The sequence below is a fragment of the Schistocerca americana genome, chromosome 2, assembly GCF_021461395.2.
Source record: "Schistocerca americana isolate TAMUIC-IGC-003095 chromosome 2, iqSchAmer2.1, whole genome shotgun sequence".
In the NCBI taxonomy this organism is placed as follows: Eukaryota; Metazoa; Arthropoda; class Insecta; order Orthoptera; family Acrididae; genus Schistocerca; species Schistocerca americana.
In genome coordinates this window covers 610698819-610718183 of record NC_060120.1, presented here as the reverse complement: position 1 = coordinate 610718183, position 19365 = coordinate 610698819, and positions in this window count along the sequence as shown.

Below are 19365 nucleotides of genomic sequence, written 5' to 3'. Positions count from 1 at the left end.
GTGGAGGGTGACATAGGAAGGACAGTGCGAGAGGAAGGAAGCGACCAGACGGACAAAATTGATAGGCAGCGCGTAGGTTTGGAGTTTAAATAGGAGACCGGGATGCCATACACGGTCATAGGCATTTTGGAGGTCAAGGGCCCTAGCGAGCTCATAGCGCCCCTTAAATTCACGTGAGCGGGCCACCCTTCCCCTTTCCCACCAGAGGGAGACACCAAAGCTGCGATTGCCACAGCGGCGCCACTGCAAGAAACAGAGGGCGACTGCTTTACACTACGCGCTGTGGCGCGCTCTTAAAAAACAGCTACATCTACATCTACATCCATACTCCACAAGCCACCTGACGGTGTGTGGCGGAGGGTACCCTGAGTACCTCTATCGGTTCTCCCTTCTATTCCAGTCCCGTATTGTTCGTGGAAAGAAGGATTGTCGGTATGCTTCTGTGTGGGCTCTAATCTCTCTGATTTTATCCTCATGGTCTCTTCGCGAGGCTCGTCTGTGTTCTGAAAGCAATATATGAAGACTTTCATATATTCAGGAGGAGGAAAACTGTACTGGAGTGGGACTAACAGGTATGGAAGAAACGGTGTGGCAGTGATGGTGAATAAGAATGTACAAAGCTGTATTGAAAATGTGAGATATATATCAGACAGGATCATAATCTTAAACCTGAGATTCCAAAAAGAAACACTAAAAGTAATCCAGATTTATGCACCTCAAGTGGGATGTAGCGAAGAAGAGAAGATGGACTTTGAAAATGTGTTAGAAAACCATATAGAGAGTGCTAATATAGTGATGGGAGATTTTAATGCACAGGTAGGCAAAGACAGAAAGGGATTTGAGCAAGTATTGGGATGTTTTGGATATGGAGGCAGAAATGAAGAAGGGGAAAGACTCCTGGATTTGTGCCAGAGGAATGGAATGAAAATGGCAAACAGCTGGTTTATGAAGAGAGAAACTCATGTTATCACCAGATACAGTTGGGATGGAAGAACGAAGAGTGTAATTGATTATATTCTAGCAGATAGGGAATGGGGAGAGAAAGTAACAAATGTGAAGGTAATTCCAAGTGTGAGTGCAGATGGAGACCATAGATTACTGGTGGGACAACGGAAAATGAATCAGTGTGTGAAAAATAGAAAACAGAAGAAAGTAATGAGGATACGGGATTGGAAATTGAAGGAGAGTGAATGTGCTGAGAATTAATAACACCAAAATTTCCAAAAGAATTTTTCTGCGATGTAGAAAAAAATGGAGTTTATTCGAAGACACCTTAGTCGAAGCAGCACAAAAAGTATGTGGCAGAACATCTGGAAAGGAAAAAATAAGACAGACAAGTTGGTGGGATGATACCACAATCCAAGCAGTTAGAAGAAAAAATGGAGCATGGAGAAAATGGTGGAAAACTAAAAATGACGAAGACCATAAAAGATATATAGAGGAAAAGAAGAAGTGCAAAGAAATAGTGGAAACAGCAAAGAAAAAGGCATGGGAAGAGTTTACAAAAAAACTCGAAGAAGATGTGAAGAGCAATAAGAAAATGTTCTATAAAATTATGAAAAATAAAAGGAAGGCTTCTGAAGTACCAGTAAAGATGGAAACAGAGGACGGTACCATTATTGAAGATCCAGGGAATATAAAAGATCTCTGGAAAGAACATTTTAAGAAGCTGTTAAACGCTGAGGAGCAGGTACATGAAGAAACAACAAATAATGAAGAAATTGAGAGAAGTTGGGAAGCAGAATTGAAACAAATTACACGGGAAGAAATGGAAAAAGCTGTGAAGAAGATGAATGGGGGGAAAGCCCCAGGACCTGATTAAGTATCAGTGGACATGATAAGAGCAGCAGGTCCAGTGGGAATGTAGTGGCGTGTGGAGAAATAGTAAAATACCTGACGACTGGAGAACAGGAGATATTGTTCCCATCTTCAAGAAAGGCAATAAAAGACTTTGTAAAAACTACAGAGGAATAACCCTCATGAGCCATACAGCCAAGATTTTTGAAAGAATTTTACTAAATCGAATAAGTGAAAAGATAGAAAAGGAGCTGATTGAAGAACAGCATGGGTTTAGGAAAGGAAGGAGCACGATCGACCTGATATTTTCTATCCGTCAACTGATGGAAAAATGTTGGGAGTATAACAAGAGGGTGATAATGGTTTTTATAGACATGGAAAAGGCATATGACTCAGTTAACAGGGAAAGACTCTGGGACGAACTGAAGAAGATAGATAAAGAAGATGGATACATTAATGTTATAAAGACAATGTACAGAGGCCACAATTGTAGAATTAGAACACCATTCGGGAACTCTGAATACTTAGAAATAAGACAAGGACTTAAGCAAGGAAGTATTCTATCTCCTGTGTTGTGATGGAGGGAATGAATAGGGCAGTTAAAGATATAGTAAAAGAAAAAGAAAAAAAGATGATTTTTGCAGATGATATGGTAATATGGGGTGATAAAGAGGTAGATGTACAGTTACAGCTTGACGCGTGGAAGGAAATAATGAAAAGGTATGGATTAAAAATAAATAAAGATAAGAGTGAAGTAATGGTATTTGGAAGGGAGAAAGGAATCAACGGAAATATTACCTTGAATGGAGAACCCCTCAAAGTGGTAGAAAGTTTCACTTATTTAGGGAGTGAAATATCTAGGGATGGAAGAGTAACTAACGAAATTAATAGGAGGTTACAGAAGAGAGGCAATTTCTACCAAACAATAAAACATCTGATTTGGAATAATGAAGTTTCAGAAAGAGCAAAACTCCTTATGTATAAGAATTATTACATCCCTATTGTCACCTACGGTGGAGAAACATAGACAATGACAGAAAGGGACTGGAGCAGACTGCAAGCAGGGGAAATGAAATTTCTCAGAGCAGTTAAGGGAAAAACAAGAATGGGCAGAGTAAGGAATGTAGAGATTAGAAAGGACCTCAAACAAAAAAGTACGTGAGAAGAAATTGAAAGAAAGAGATTAAGATGGTATGGGCATGTTAAGAGGATGCATGGGCAGAGACTCCCCAAAATTATGGAAGAACTAAAGATAGATGGGAAAAGACCTAGAGGGCGCCCAAGAACACGGTGGAAAATGGGAGTGAGAATATCTGTTGAAAGGAGAGGTGTGACCAGGCAGCAAGTGGAGGAAGAAAAGTGGTGGGAGGACCGAGCCAAATGGAGAGGACTCGTCAGCACCCAGACCCGGCAGTAGCTGGAGCGGGATTCGGATATAGATAGGTCTCTTCGCGAGATATACGTATGAGGGAGCAATATATTGCTTGACTCTTCGGTGAAGGTATGTTCTCGAAACTTTAACACAAGCCCGTAAAGAGCTACTGAGCGTCTCTCCTGCAGAGTCTTCCGCTGGAGTTTATCTATCATCTCCGTAACGCTTTCGCGATTACTAAATGATCCTGTAACGAAGCGCGCTGCTCTCCGTTGGATCTTCTCTATCTCTTCTATCAACCCTATCTGGTACGGATCCCACACTGCTGAGCAGTATTCAAGCAGTGGGCGAACAAGCGTACTGTAACCTACTTCCTTTGTTTTCGGATTGCATTTCCTTAGGATTCTTCCAATGAATCTCAGTCTGGCATCTGCTTTACCGACGATCAACTTTATATGATCATTCCATTTTAAATCACTCCTAATGCCTACTCCCAGATAATTTATGGAATTAACTGCTTCCAGTTGCTGACCTGCTACTTTGTAGCTAAATGATAAGGGATCTATCTTTCTATGTATTCGCAGCACATTACACTTGTCTACATTGAGATTCAATTGCCATTCCCTGAACCATGCGTCAATTCGCTGCAGATCCTCTTGTATTTCAGTACAATTTTCCATTGTTACAACCTCTCGATACACCACAGCATCATCTGCAAAAAGCCTCAGTGAACTTCGGATGTCATCCACCAGGTCATTTATGTATATTGTGAATAGCAACGGTTCTATGACACTCCCCTGCGGCACACCTGAAGTCACTTTTACTTCGGAAGACTTCTCTCCACTGAGAATGACATGCTGCGTTCTGTTATCTAGGAACTCCTATGTTTACCACGGCTCAGGTTTCTTCAGGATTGTAAACCACCATGTTATTCACCACACTTTTGGCTGTAAAATCTAATTTTTCAACATAATATCCGTTCAATGTGGCGGTACTACAGCACTTTAGAGGAAGGGCGTGTATATCTGCTTGTTACCACTCCGCTGCTCGACGTTGGAGCCAACGCTTTACTGCATCAGCGGCCTTCCCATTATCCTAGTACTGTTTTCCGTGGAGTGTGCCCTTAATTGGGTCGAATAGATGGAATTTGAAAATTCCGAAATCCGGGTTGTAGGGTGGACGAGGAAGAACCAATCACGTTTGCTAACTCTTCTTTGGTGCCCAGACTTTTGTGAGGCCTTGCGTTGTCATGGAGAAGGACAAATTCGATTTTTGGTGACGACGAGCATGTTGAAGTCCAACACTGCAGGGGTCACAACTGTGTGCGGCCGGCCGTCACGCGGGAGATCGGACAGATATGCGCGACCTCGTTGCAATGATGACATACACCTCGCCTATCGACTCGCCGTACTTTTGTTCACTGCCAGGTCTCCGTAGTCATTCTGCAAGCGAATAAGAGTATCTGCGATGCTCTGGTTTGCCACCGAAGGGAACGCATTGACAGCTCTCTACTTGAAACGCACCTCCGTTAAAAACCCTATTTTGAATGCTACGTATAGCGCCGCCAGTTGTCGAAGCTTCCTGAAACTGTAACAGCTGAAGCTTGAATATTCCACAATGTCGCAATAAAAAAAAAAAAAAAAAAAAAAAAAAAAGCGCGTTTCTTCGGTCGAAATTGTCCGAGAAAAAAAAAGTGTTACATTGCTTACTGATCGACCTTCGTACATTTTTTGTTGCGCTGCGGCTGGAGATATCGGCAACTTGCTGATCACATGTCCTACGATCAAAGACCGTTCTCGAACTGCCTTGTGGACAACAGTCAGCCAGTCAGAACAGGCCTAAGGCAAAAGTCCCAAGTGATATGTAGGTTTATTAGAAGCAATTTAATGAATAATGGATTTTTAAAAGCCTTTAGTCAGACGAAGCTACTGATTGCTCACCACAAATCTATACGTGCAATACTGAAGCACTGAGGTACTTATATACGTATATTTTAAACGGTGAATGACGTGACTGAATGAGATGGCAGATAAAAACAAGAAAAACAAGGCGCACGTTTGCCGACACCCGCTACTACGTCGCGTATTGGGAGAAGTTATGTACAATGGCTCTTTTTTTTTTCAAAGTATAGGACGTCCACCCTAATTCCTCAATTTTTTTACTTGACGTATTCCAATCTTTGTCTCCCACTGCTGGTTTTACCCTCTGCAGGTCACTCTAGTATTACGGAGGTTACTCCCATGTGTCTTAACACATGTCCTATCATCCTACTCCTATTGCTTATCAGTGTTTTCCGTATATTCCTTTCTTCACCGTTTCTGAGGAGAACCTCGTCATTCCTCATCTTCTGACGTACCTGATTTTCAACATTCTTCTGCGACACCATATCTCAACCGCTTCGAGTCTCTTCTGTCTCGATTTTCCCACTGCCTATGATTCACTGTCATAGAATGCTGCGCTCCAAACGTACATGCTCAGAAATTTCTTCGTCAAATTAAGGCCCATGTTTCATACTAGTAGGCTTCTCTTGTAGGAAAGCCAGTGCTAGTCTGCTTCTTATATCCTTGCTCCGTCCATCATGGGTTATTTTTCAACCCAGGTAGCAGAATTCCTTAACTTCATCTACTTCATGATACGAAATTCTGATGTCAAATTTCTCACTATTCTCATTTATGTTACTTGTCATTACTTTCGTCTTTCTTCGATTTACTCTCAATCCGCATTCACTGTTCATTTTACTGTTCATTCCATTCAACGAATGCTGTAATTCTTCTTCATTTCCATTGAGGATAGGAATCTGATCAGCGAATCTCATCATTGATATCCTTTCATCCTAAATTCTGATTCCACTGTTAACCTTACCTTTTATTTTGATCGTTACTTCTTCGATGCGTAGACTGAACGGTAGGGGCAAAATTCTGCGTCCCTGTCTTAAACCCTTTCAATCCAAGCACTTCGTTCTCGGTCTCCCTCTCTCATTGTTCCTTCTTGGTTCTTGTACACACTGTAGATTACCCGTCTTTCCCGGTAGATTACTCCTGTTTTTATAAGAATTGCTAATACCTTAAATCTCTAACATTTTACAATGTCGAACGCTTTTTATAGACCGACAAATCCTAAGAGAGTGTCTTGAATTTTCTACAGTCTTGCTTCTATTAAGAAACTTAACGTCAGAATTGCCTCTCTAGAGCCTCCTCTACCTGTCCTAAGGTCAAACTGATCATCGTGTAGCTGACCCTCAGTTTTCTTTTCCAGCCTTGCCTGCATTACTGTTGTCAGAAGGATGCATGAGCTTTTAAGCTGACTGTACGATAGGTCCCTTGGTGTCTTCGGAATTTTGTGGATGATATTTTCCGAAAGTCTGACGGTACATTGCCAGTCTAACAGATTCCGCATACCAACTTCAATAGTCATTTTGTGGCCTCTTCCCCCATTGATTTTAGAAATTTCTGTGAAATGTTATCTGTTCCTTCTGTCTCATTTGATGTCAAGTTTTCCAGATCTGTTTCAAATTCTGAGGCTGGTACTGGATCCCCTATGTCTTCCATATGGACTCTTAATTTCTTCTTGCGCCACGTCATCAGACAATTCTCACAGATGCCTTCAGTGCTCTCTTTCCACCCCTCCGCCATCTCGTCGGCCTAAAACAGTGGAATTCTCGTTAACTCTTGATGTTACAACCCTTGCTTTTAAGTTCACAGCAGGTTGTTTTGACTTTCCTGTATGCTGCGTCAGTCCTGCCAAGGATCATTTCCATTTCAATTTCTTCACATCTTCACTACACTTCGTGTTTTTTTCATATTGGTACATCCCTGTCTTTCTTTAAGCGTGTTTGTGCTATTTTCGTCGATCAATTGAAGTATTTCTTCTGTTGCCCAAAGTTTCTTCGCAGTTCCCTTTGTTGACGTATGTTTGTCTGAGCATCATCTGTAGTTGCCCTTTTTAGGGGTGTCCATTCTTCTGCTCTGGTATTTTTTATCGCAGTATCCACGTCGCTAGTGAACTTCAAATGCGTCTCATAATTTCTCAGTATTTCAGTACTTTACTTCCTTCAACACTGACTCTTCCATACGGTTGTAAATATTTGTCTTGTTTTGTTGTTTTTCTGACAAGTTCTGCATCCTGGGGGACCTCCTCAATTCGGATCAATTTGAATGAAAGTAAATCCAATCTAATCTAATCTAAATTGTCATATGAGTCCATATCTGCGCCTGGGTTCGTCTTAAAGTCCAATCTGCTTTCTCTATGTCTGACCACGATGCAATCCAGATAGAATCATCCTGTTTCTGAACCTTCAACATCGCAACGCGTCACCAATCGTTAGCTAATATATTATAAAACTATAAATCCGCCTCGATTGCGTAAAAAGCACCTAGTGTTAACCTAGGTTTCGGCGTAGATAACTACACCTTCTTCAGAACAATAAAACCCACAAGGCGGGTCATGGCCCATCGAACATAGGCCGGTGTGAGGTGGAGGTTACACCATTAAGTTAAGTAGTTCAAATGGCTCTGAGCACTATGGGACTTAACATCTGTGGTCATCAGTCCCCTAGAACTTAGAACTACTTAAACCTAACTAACCTAAGGACAGCACACACATCCATGCCCAAGGCAGGATTCGAACCTGCGACCGTAGCAGTCGCGCGGTTCCGGACTGAGCGCCTAGAGCCGCTAGACCACCCCGGTCGGCCAGTTAAGTAGTGGTTTAGACGTTGTACACATGTACTGTTTGTGTTTTCCCTTTTTAAAAAAAATGGTTCAAATGGCTCTGAGCACTATGGGACTCAACTGCTGTGGTCATAAGTCCCCTAGAACTTAGAACTACTTAAACCTAACTAACCTAAGGACATCACACACATCCACGCCCGAGGCAGGATTCGAACCTGCGACCGTAGCGGTCGTGCGGTTCCAGACTGTAGCGCCTTTAACCGCTCGGCCACTCCGGCCGGCCTTTCCCTTTTATTCGTTTATAAATGTATAGCTATGGTGTTCTTTTAAACATTGACAAAGATCTTCTTGGGCACTTGTGGGTTTTATTGTTCTGAAGAAGGTGTAGTTATCTACGCCGGAACCTAGGTTTAGACTAGGTGCTTTTTACGCAATCGAGGCGGGTTTCTTGTTTTTTAATACATCCTGTTTCTCCTGGTATTTTCCAAGTATACCTGCTCCTCTTGTGATTCCTGAACAGACTATTTGCTATTACCATTTTAAATTTATTGTGGAAATCAATTAGTGTTTCCCTTCTCTCATTCCTACCGTCAAGACCATAATCTATTATAATCTTTCTTTATTCCTAGCCTTACAACCACATTCCAGTCCCCAAGATTATTAGAATTTCGTCTCCCTTTACATAGTTAGATTCCCGTTCAGCATACTCCTATACCTCCTGTATCTCCCCATCATCTGTTTGCGATGTCGGCATGTACGCCTGAACTATCGCTGTCGCACTGGTTTGCTGTCGACTTTGATCAGAACAATCCTATCACTGACCTGCTCACTGTAGCTTACTCTCTGTCCTACTTTCCTATTTGTAACGAATTCTACTCACGTTACACCGTTTCCTGGTGCTGTTGATATTACCCCATGTTCACCTCACCATAAATCCTTGTTTATTTCCATTTCACTTTACTGACTCCTACTTTATCTAGATAGATTCTTTGAATTTCCCTTTTCAGAGTTTCTAGCACTTCTACGATGTTAAAACTTTTGACATTCGAAGCTTCCACTCGTAGAATGACATGCCGTCGTTGGTAATTTCATATTTTTCTCATAGTGACCTCCCCTTCGACAGTACAACCCCGGAGATCTTAATGGGGACCCAATTTGAAATATTTTGCTAATGGAGAGATCACCGTGACACTGCTTCAGTTACAGGCCTCATCTCCTGATAAACATTACGTGTCTTTAATGCAGTGGTTTCCACCGCCTTCTGTATCTTCATGCCGATAATCATTGCAAATTATTCCGCTTTTAATTCCGCTTTTAGAGGCAGTTTCCCACCCAAAGGGGAGAGAGTTCTGTGAATCTCTGCCCTATCCTCCGACCTCCTTAACAGGAGCGTTGGCAGAATGAGAGTAACTTCCTGCGCCAGAATGAAAATTTAATCAGTGACTTTGTTCGAACTCAGGACCCTGGATGTTTTGATTAGTAGTCAAAGACCCTTGGCACCGAAACCCTTGACCCCTAGCAGAAACATATTCTTCTGTCTTTCCTGTGGGAAAGTGTGCGCCTGTGAATTAGTTGGTTTGGAAATCCGAGAAGAGCTAGTTCAACGGGTTCTCTGACGCCAGCATCCGAGCAAAGGCCAACAGTTCCCAGGACGGAACAAAAGTCAACTCATAAATGGACAGTGAGCCGCTTCCATGATGGATGAGTCTCTGCATCCGACGCCTTGCCCAAGGGACACTGAGGTCGTTGTCGCTGGAGCTACCAGTGTTGCATTATGAAGGTAACATCTCCGTCCAAAGGAAAATCCTAGTGATCCTCTGTTATCCCCCAGACTTATCAGATTTCTGTGCCGTTTTTTCCATTATAATTCATGCACTGAAATGGATTAAGAATATAAGCCGTATTTACCAGAATATCTGTGTTTTAATTTCTTTTACACGACCAGTCCAAATAACAGATCATGTTTTGCTGTCGATGAGAAGTTTTTATCTTTGACATACTATGATCGATATATTTTATCCTTGACAAGGTTTATCTCTGCTATCACGTGAAATCCAGACCGGGCCCACTTTCCACGGTATTTAGGCCGTTCTTCGACGTCAGTTTCGCCAGTCGGCAAGACTCAGCACAACCAGGAGTACCTCCGAAGATGTCCAACGTAGCTTTGGACCAAACGTCAGGGATAGAAAAGTTCCATGGACCACGGCCATACAACGCGGAAGAATTCACGTCACTAGTGGTTTTGTTTGTTAGTATCTGCTGTGCCGTATTGAGAAGGGTGGCAATCTGCTGCGTCTGAAATGGAACATTTGTGTTAGCTGCGTTGCATCTATTGCTTGCAGCTGAGGTGCATGAGCAGGGCGTGGGAGAGGTGGGTTGCTCATTTTGGAATAGGCAAATTCGATAAACAGACAAGACAAGCAATAAAAATAAGCACACAAGCAAAGAAAATTTCTGCAACGCTCACCTGAAAACACTGAACTGAAAAAACACTATAAGAGAACTGTTAAAACATGCGAACACTCTCCTGAAAAGAAAAGACAAGGTAGAATTAAGGAGCCAGCAAAACACACAATCCCACGATAGGAAGCCTGCATACTCGGTTTGTTAGACAAACAATCAAAATAGTCGTATTAATGACTTTTGTTACGAAAAGAACATTACAAACTTAACTTTGGCAGTTCAAATTCAAATGGCTCTGAGCACTATGCGACTTAACATCGGAGGTCATCAGTCCACTATAACTTAGAACTACTTAAACCTAACTAACCTAAGGACATTACACACATCCCAAGGCAGGATTCGAATCTGCGACCGTAGCGGTCGCTCGGTTCCAGACTGAAGCGCCTAGAACCTCTCGGCCACTGCGGCCGGCCTTTGGCAATTACACAGATGTGTCGCAAGCAAAGAGCGACATACAAAATAATCAATCTTCTTCAGTACAAACAATCCGAAGTCGGTGCTACATAGAGAGTACAAACGAAGTAACTAGCGTTGATGCTGCTCTCGAAGTCGCTAATCTTGAAGCTGCTATGGAACTGGGCCGTTACCAGCCCTTCGCGGCGCTTATGTCCTCTTCACATAGGGCCCGCTGCTGTCGTGTTGTCGTCCTGGAGGGAGGTTCGGTCAGCGTACGAATCGCTGACTTTTTCTCTACAGCCTTCTCTTCCCGGTCGTTCCTGACTGGCATGCCGGCGCTTGACCTTACGCCGTAACACCAAGTACAGCTTATGAATTACAATCGAAACTGATACGTGTCAAATGTTACTATTCAATACATCTTCGTTAATCTCTGTCAAAATAACAATAAAAACCAAATTTTATGATTCCAGCCAATTCATCAAGCTTTTCCTACGATATTAGAATACCTAAATAGGGTACACTCGAACGTACCATATAATAAAAACGTTGTGCTGTAAACTACATGCACAGCAGCCATATTACAAACTAAAGGAAGATCAATGTTTAATGTCTTGTCTATAGCTAGGTCGTCGGGGAAGAAGCACACGCTCAAACAGTGGAAGGATGGGAGAGAAATTTGGCAGTGTTCTTTTCAAACGAACCCCCCTTGCTTTTGGCTTAAGCCATTTAGGATATCCATGGAAAACCTAAATCAGGATGGCTGGACGGAGGGTTTGAACCGACGTCGTCCCGACCGCGAGACCTGTTGCGTCACCACGTTCCATGATGTCCAAACGGACCAAAAATGATTTTGTTAGACTCCTCTGTTATTGAGGCTCAAGATGCCGTCGCCTTCAAGTCAAGGTCATTAGAAGCTGGGAAAAGGCTCGAGAAGGGAAAGGTCGGGGAAGGAATCAGAGGTCTCGCTGTTGATATAGGGATGAGTAACCACACAGAAGTTATCAGAACGTTCCAGTGATTATTATTACCGCAGTACTTAGAGAGGCGGTGTCGTCGAGCGGTCGGCAGTTTAGATCGCCGTCTGTTCATTCATACGAATTTTCCGTGGTTTGCTATACAGCTTAAAACCAATGTCGGCATGAGTCCTTTGGACAGGACGGGAACCCTTCACCAGTCCGGGTTGTAGTCCGTCCCCAATGACGTCAAAAACCAGCTTCCTTTTTTTCCTTGGAATCGTGCACCAGTCATGTAAGTGTTCCATCTCATTGTGGACTTTTAGTCAGACACTTGAAAATTTATCGTATTTGCTCAAAGCTATCTTATTCATATTGCTGAATAGGCGAATGCAGGGAAAATAGATACATTTTCTGTACATGGTGATAACGACGCAGCGAGTTTCATACTCGTGATCCGGGTGTTGTAAGCCACACGATACTCGGCTATGTGTGACTGCTCAACAGTTGGTCATTGGTGGACCCGGATCAGTTTTCTTCCCTTAGATAGATGTGAAAGTGTGTAAATAAGAGTTCCTTATTGTATCAGCTGCTTCCATGGTTCTCGGGTGTACTGACGGGTCCAATCGTCGAAGATCCACGATATTTCGGAGGAGAACCATTCAGCTGTCATTAGGTGGCGAATTGGAATGAAGTGTCTACTGCGTGCTAGCGGTATTCGTAAAAATCTACGTCTTATGCTTTAACTCCCCCTAAAAGATATCCACACTCTGACTGTTCTGACCAGGTTTGTTCTGCCCCTTTACATTATATCACCTGCGTCTGACAACATCCGCGTGGTAAATTAACATTTGTCTAGGAACTTCAAAAATTCTATAGTGTGCTTCTCTCACCAAAATTTACAAAGAGCGATCAAGAAGCTTCCGTCTGAGAGTGTTGCTGCCACGTATATGCAGTGTAACGAGAGCCCGATGGGGCTATATAAGCACCGACATGTAGGCACACTAATGTGTGTGATTTGTGTCTTTCAGACGAGCGTGTGATAAAAGCGGAAACGGAAACTATGGCGATATTATTACCTTCTGCTTCCAAACAGGACCAATGAGCTCTTATTCTTTTCTTCGTTGCTGAAAGACAAATATCGTTTGACAACCATCGGAAGTGAAGAATGTGTACCGCGCAGGATGTCTGTCGGAAACCACCGTTTTGAAATGGTACGTCAAGGAGTTCTGCTACTTTATGATTGACATACGTTCACATGTCGCAAATGCCTTACAGCAGAAGTTGCGCCAAATCAAGAAGGAGACACTGGAGCACCAGTCTTATGGTCCTAATCTCTTCCCATGCGATTATCACGCCTTTGGTCGCTTAAAAAAAGCCTTGAAGGGTCTACGATTCGAAACGGACGAGGATATACAGCAAGTATTTCGGGATTCGTCACGCAACAGGACACGGTGTTTTACCAAACAGTTATCTTCAATCTGGTGCGCCGGTGGGATGACATTGTCAGTGCTCCCGGCGATTTTGCCCGACAGGCATGCCGATTCTGGACTGTACAGCCTTCCAACGAAACCTTTTTGATTGGCCTTTATATTGATTTAATTCCAGGATGAAGTTTTTCTGGTATAGGAATGCTAGATCTATGTAGAGATTTTAAGACCTGTGATAACTGAGAACGCAATAAAGCCAACATAATGCGTGACGTAATGCGTGACAATAGTTGCACGTTGTAGTGGACTGCTTCTGTGTTGGCAGCGCTGTGTAGCGCTTTGCATTGGATCTGACTGCACTTTGTAAGAGACTCTATGGCTGGTCGGACTCGTTGTTAGAAGTTAGATTTCAGTACTGTTGGGCAGTTGGAAATAAGTCACCAGTAGTGATGGAAGTACTATTGGGCAGTTGGAGGTGAACAGCCAGCAGTGATGGATGTTAGATGTGAGAAGTTAGTATTGATGGAAGGTAGAGGTCTGAAGTGTTAGCATAGGCTAACGATCTGTACATGTTCGACTTGGAGATTGATTGAATATTATTCATGTCATGTGGCTAGGGTCCCCCGTCGGCGATCTGCGCGTCGATGGGGATGAAATGATGATGATTAGGACAACACAACACCCAGTCCCTGATAGGAGAAAATCTCCGACCCAGCCGGGAATCGGACCCGTGCCCGTAGGATTGACATTCTGTCACGCTGACCACTCAACTTCCGGAATATTATTCATGATTATATACCTTTGAACGAGATGTCAATAATGATCTATATTCGTGTTTGAACTGGATGTGACTTTATTCAGGTAAAAAATATACATTATCTGGTTTGCAACAAAATGTTTCCTTTGCTTACCACATGCCATTTAGTAGTTAGTGGCTTTATTAGCTAGAATCTTTTATTTAGCTGGCAGTATTGATGCTCGCTGTATTGCAGTAGTTCGCGTAATGAAGATTTTTGTGAGGTAAGTGCTTAATGAAATGTATAGGTTATTGTTAGGATTTTTTTTTTTTTTTTTTTTTTTTTTGAGGAGTCAGATTCCGTTGCGCTAGGATATTGTGGGCCTCAGTCATTCAGCAATTTAAGTACAGACACATTCATTTAAATAAAGAAGTTTCAGCGTGATCAGGACGGAGTAATGTGATCACACACCCAGCAGTGCACGTGTGCAGAGAATTTAATGCGAGGATGGTGTTCCACGAAAAATAACTGATCAGTTCCTCTTGACTGTTGGTGGCTGAGTGCGCTACCTTCGTTGGAGTGACTACACGCGAGGGGCCAGCAACTTTACAGCGTATCGCTTAGTCACAGAGGCGTAATTGACAGACTGTAAAACTAAGACAAATTATCTCTGTGGCATTTGAATTTAGCTTGTGTTATATAGGGAGAAAAGGTATAGTGCCCAAAAAAATATGTCTCAGAAAATTGGAACGCCTAAAAAAACCACGAGATGATCCAGGTAAGCTATTTATTTCATCATCGTCAGGCTCCACCGCGGAGCAGCTGACAGCTCATATAGGGCCAGAATGCGACGGCCCCGCGGATTATAACATAATACGCGGCCATCGGCAGCAATAACTGGGCGCGACAAGCAGCAAACGGCGCCGTGTTCCGGCTGTTAGGGGCAGAACCTTTCGATTAGGGAGGTCCATTGTGGCGGCGGACGGCCTTCCGGCTCCGCTAAGACACTGAAAGCCGGCTGGGTCGGCGAGCCGTGATGCAATCAATCAGCCAGTCGCGCCACAAAGGCGAGGGCGCCCTCTCGCTCAGCGGCCGGCGCCGACGTCTTCATTGCCGTCGAGACGGGACGAGATGGGAAATGGAAACCACCTCGCCAGCGGCAAACTTATCAGCTCAGCTCCTTGTACCGCTCATTTTCTTTTAAGGCTGCTGTCTTTTATTTGGCTACAAGGCGCCAACTATGTCCCTCTTATCTGTACGATTCGCTTCATCTGCTCTCGAAATACGCCTGTGATACTACAGAATTGCATTCCTGAGAGGATAGCTCAAGAAAATCTGATCTACTCTGATCTTCTCGTTTCCATAAATGCTGAATGATAGAAAACGTTCTGAAAACGATTACAAAGCAAGATACCGACTCATCGTACGTACTCAAAACTCCATATCATTCGAGTATTCCGGCCGTGGTGGCCGAGCGGTTCTAGGCGCTACAGTCTGGAACCGCGCGACCGCTACGGTCGCAGGTTCGAATCCTGCCTCGGGCATGGATGTTTGTGATGTCCTTAGGTTAGTTAGGTTTAACTAGTTCTAAGTTCTAGGGGACTAATGACCTCAGCAGTTGAGTCCCATAGTGCTCAGAGCCATTTGAACCATTTTTTTTCAGACTTTTATGGGAAGATAACAATATGAACTTCAAACCGAGTGGTGTAAGATGTAAGCTTTGAAATTACCAAGTTTCAATAGCTGCCAATAGGCATTTTACATACAAGGTATGACCTTAGAAACATGAAGGAAAATATAAGGAGTGATCAAAAAGTCCGCGTACGAAGGCCATACTATCCAGAATTGGTATCGATATCGTGCAACATTGAGGCAATCATCTCATCGGTCCACAATGTTGATGTTGCCTGTTTGGCAAAACGTCGTGTCCTGCTGCGTGAAGAAATTCGTAACTGCCTGCTACACATCCTCGTCCGACAGGAATTGTCAACGACAAGGCTTTCTGTAATGGAACTAAGGCGTGATTATCGTACGGGGAGAGATCATAGTTTTAGGGCTGGTCCTCGAATGTCTCCCACTTGAGTCGACGTAACTTTTCCATTACGAATTAGCGATACGGCGTCGTGTGTTGTCATGAAGTAGCAGCACCCTTTATCGCAATTTTTCCAATCGTTTCGCCTCAATTGGACGTCGTACTTTCTCCAGCGAGCGCAGTAGCGCTCCCCAGTGATGGAGACGCCAGGGTCCTTGAAATCAATGAGCGATGGGCTCAGAATGAACGCTGGTTCGTGGTAACGAGCGCTCCATATCGCAGATGCCGTAACGCAGAAATTTCGCCGACTCAAGTGGAAGCACCAGCGCTATGGTCCTGTTTTCTCCCGATGCGTCTGTCACACCTTCGGCAACTTAAGAAAGGCCTCGGAGGGTTGAGGAATGACACTTATCCGACCCCTGATGACGTACGCAGCTCCTGTCTGGGGATACGCTGCGCCTACACGCCTGCGCCGTCTGCAGCTCATACAAAACAAAGTACTCAAAATCATAAGCAATGCTCCACGATACACACGCATCGCGGACCTTCACCGGGAATACCGACTTGAGTCTCTCACGGAGGTAATCCACAAACTCACCACAAGACTATACAGAAACTCCAGACATTCGCAGAACCCGTTTATTCTGAATCTGGGGAACTACGACCACAACCATAGATGGAAACATAAAAGACCAAAAGACATACTTGTAAGGACATAACATCTATGGCCAAGCATACGCAAACATAACGGCACAGGCGAGCCCCTGTTAATCAGACTGGATATCCAGCTGAAATACACTGTCGAATAACTGGCACCACACAGGGAAGCCGTACCGTACACTGCATGCAAACAAGCTCCACACATCCCCCACACAGTGAGATGATCTATGGCCGATCTCCCACTACTGTATAACGATCATGATTGTTCAAGGAATGTAGCAGCTGCAGCAACTGGGACACATCGCCATCGCTTGTCACGGTAATGATGCATTATACCTATACTAACAAATCCAACCTTGCATGAGCTATCGCAGCTAGTAAGCCATTACTGCTCTTACTACCCATCCCACTGTCGCAGAGGTTTTTTTCCCACGGCACGAGCCATGGCACTTTTTTCCCTCTGCTCTTCAAATCGCTACCCTCACTCGCGTTTCGTCCACTATCTATCACCTGATGGAACGTGTTAATGCGTAGCCTTACCCAGACGCACGGACAACATCACAGCCCAGCATCCTGTGATCCACTTACTAGACAACTAACATGTTTACGGAGGTGACAGTAGAACTTTTGGTTTGGTCACCACGTTGGTGCGGGCGTGGAGGGGCCCCATCTCTTTTTTGTAGTACGAGGATGTGCAGTAGGCAGTTACGGACTTATTCATGCAACAGGTCTCGTTGTCTTATCAAACGGGTATCTTGAACGAAAACGATCGCTATCGGTACCTCACGTGCGCCCCGTTTCAATCACTTTCTCAGATCTTCCACCCCCCGCCCTCACACACACACACACACACACACACACACACACACACACACAAAATAAAACTCCCTCACAAGCATATCCGGAACCCTGCAGCGGCCAAAGATCTTCCGCATCACAGATCATGCAGCAGAAATGGCTTTGGAGCGAGATTCAGATGTGCAGAATAGATTGTCTATTGCTAACGTACGTTTCAATCTTGGTCACGCGACTTCGGAACGACTTGCATTTGTAAAGTGCCATGTAGATTTTTAATCTGATCACATCCTCAGTACGGACAGATTTCCTCCGTAGGTGCTGTGGATTTGGTACATGCGTTTCATAGATTTATGCATTTTGTATCTGGAATGAACTTTGTTCTTAGCTTTTAAGAGTAAAATGAATGGCCTGTTTGTTTATTGCGACAGGCATTACAGCTCAGCCAAGCCTATCTTTTGGTTTCTGGGAGAGCCACCAGTGCCCTTCGATTTTATACTACGTCTTATTGTATTGCTAGTAAATCTTTCTTGTAGTAGCATTACATAACTTCTTGACAGCAGTAATTTTGAAAATGCCCGGAAAACAACCTAATTTGTCACACATTAGTAACCATATCACCTGTTTCCGCATTAAAATACCGAACAAGTGACAAGCCAAGTAAATGTGCTGCCAACTTAGATTCATTCCAAATATTAAAAATGTTTGTAACATATTTCACTCTCTTTTGCGCTCATACACACACACACACACACACACACACACACACACACACACACACACACACACACACACACACGCCGGCCGTGGTGGCCGAGCGGTTCTAGGCGCTTCAGTCCGGAACCACGCGAATGCTACGGTTGCAGGTTAGAATCCTGCCTCGGGCATGGATGTGTGTGATGTCCTTAGGTTAGTTAGGTTTAAGTAGTTCTAAATTCTAGGGGACTGATGACTTCCGATGTTAAGTCTCATAGTGCTCACAGCCATTTGAACCATTTGAACCGCACATACGCACACACACACACACACACACACATACACACACACACACACACACACACAGAAAGTGAAAGAGAGGGACAGAAGCAGAGTTTGCATTTACTTATAATACAGATTAAAACTGTGTGCCGAACGAGGATCCGAACTTTTCGCAAGGAAGTGCTGTGTCGACTGAGCTACGATCCATCCTCGCAGGTATACTTCTACCAGTACCTGAGGTCGTATCTTTTAAATTTCATGGAAGTTCTCCTACGTACTTTGCACGATTGGCAATGCTGGAAGAAAAGATATTGTGGAGGAATGGCTTAGCTACGGTTTGGGGGATTGTTTCCAGAATGAATTTTCACTGTGCAACAAGTCATTTTTGTCATCTTTCGTTACATGTCCAGTTGTTATGTAACTCTTTATTTCCATTCTTTAAAATCTGAGTGAAATGGGCAAACGGAGTATCACTTGGGAGTATTTGAGTATTTGCCTAATAACTAAGGGTAACCTCACGAAAACCTTTGTCGGAACCAGAGGATTGCAACTATTTTATATTTATTTCTCGGACAATAGTATCTGCGAGTGATTCCGGTTATGTAAGAAATATTACGTTTCTCTTAGACAGCAAGATGATCACAGAAGGAGTTGTGTAGGTTACTTGAAGGATGGAGACTCTACATCGACATCTAGATTTATACTCCGCAAGCCACCCAACGGTGTGTGGCGGAGGGCACTTTACGTGCCACTGTTATTGCCTCCCTTTCCTGTTCCAGTCGCGTATGGTTCGCGGGAATAACGACTGCCGGAAAGCCTCCGTGCGCGCTCGAATCTCTCTAATTTTACATTCGCGATCTCCTCGGGAGGTATAAGTAGGGGGAAGCGATGCAGAGCGCCTCTCTTGCAGAGTCTGCCACTTGAGTTTGCTAAACATCTCCGTAACCCTATCACGCTTACCAAATAACCCTGTGACGAAACGCGCCGCTCTTCTTTGGATATTCTCTACCTCCTCTGTCAACCCGGCCAGGTACGGTTCCCACACTGATGAGCAATACTCAAGTATAGGCCGAACGAGT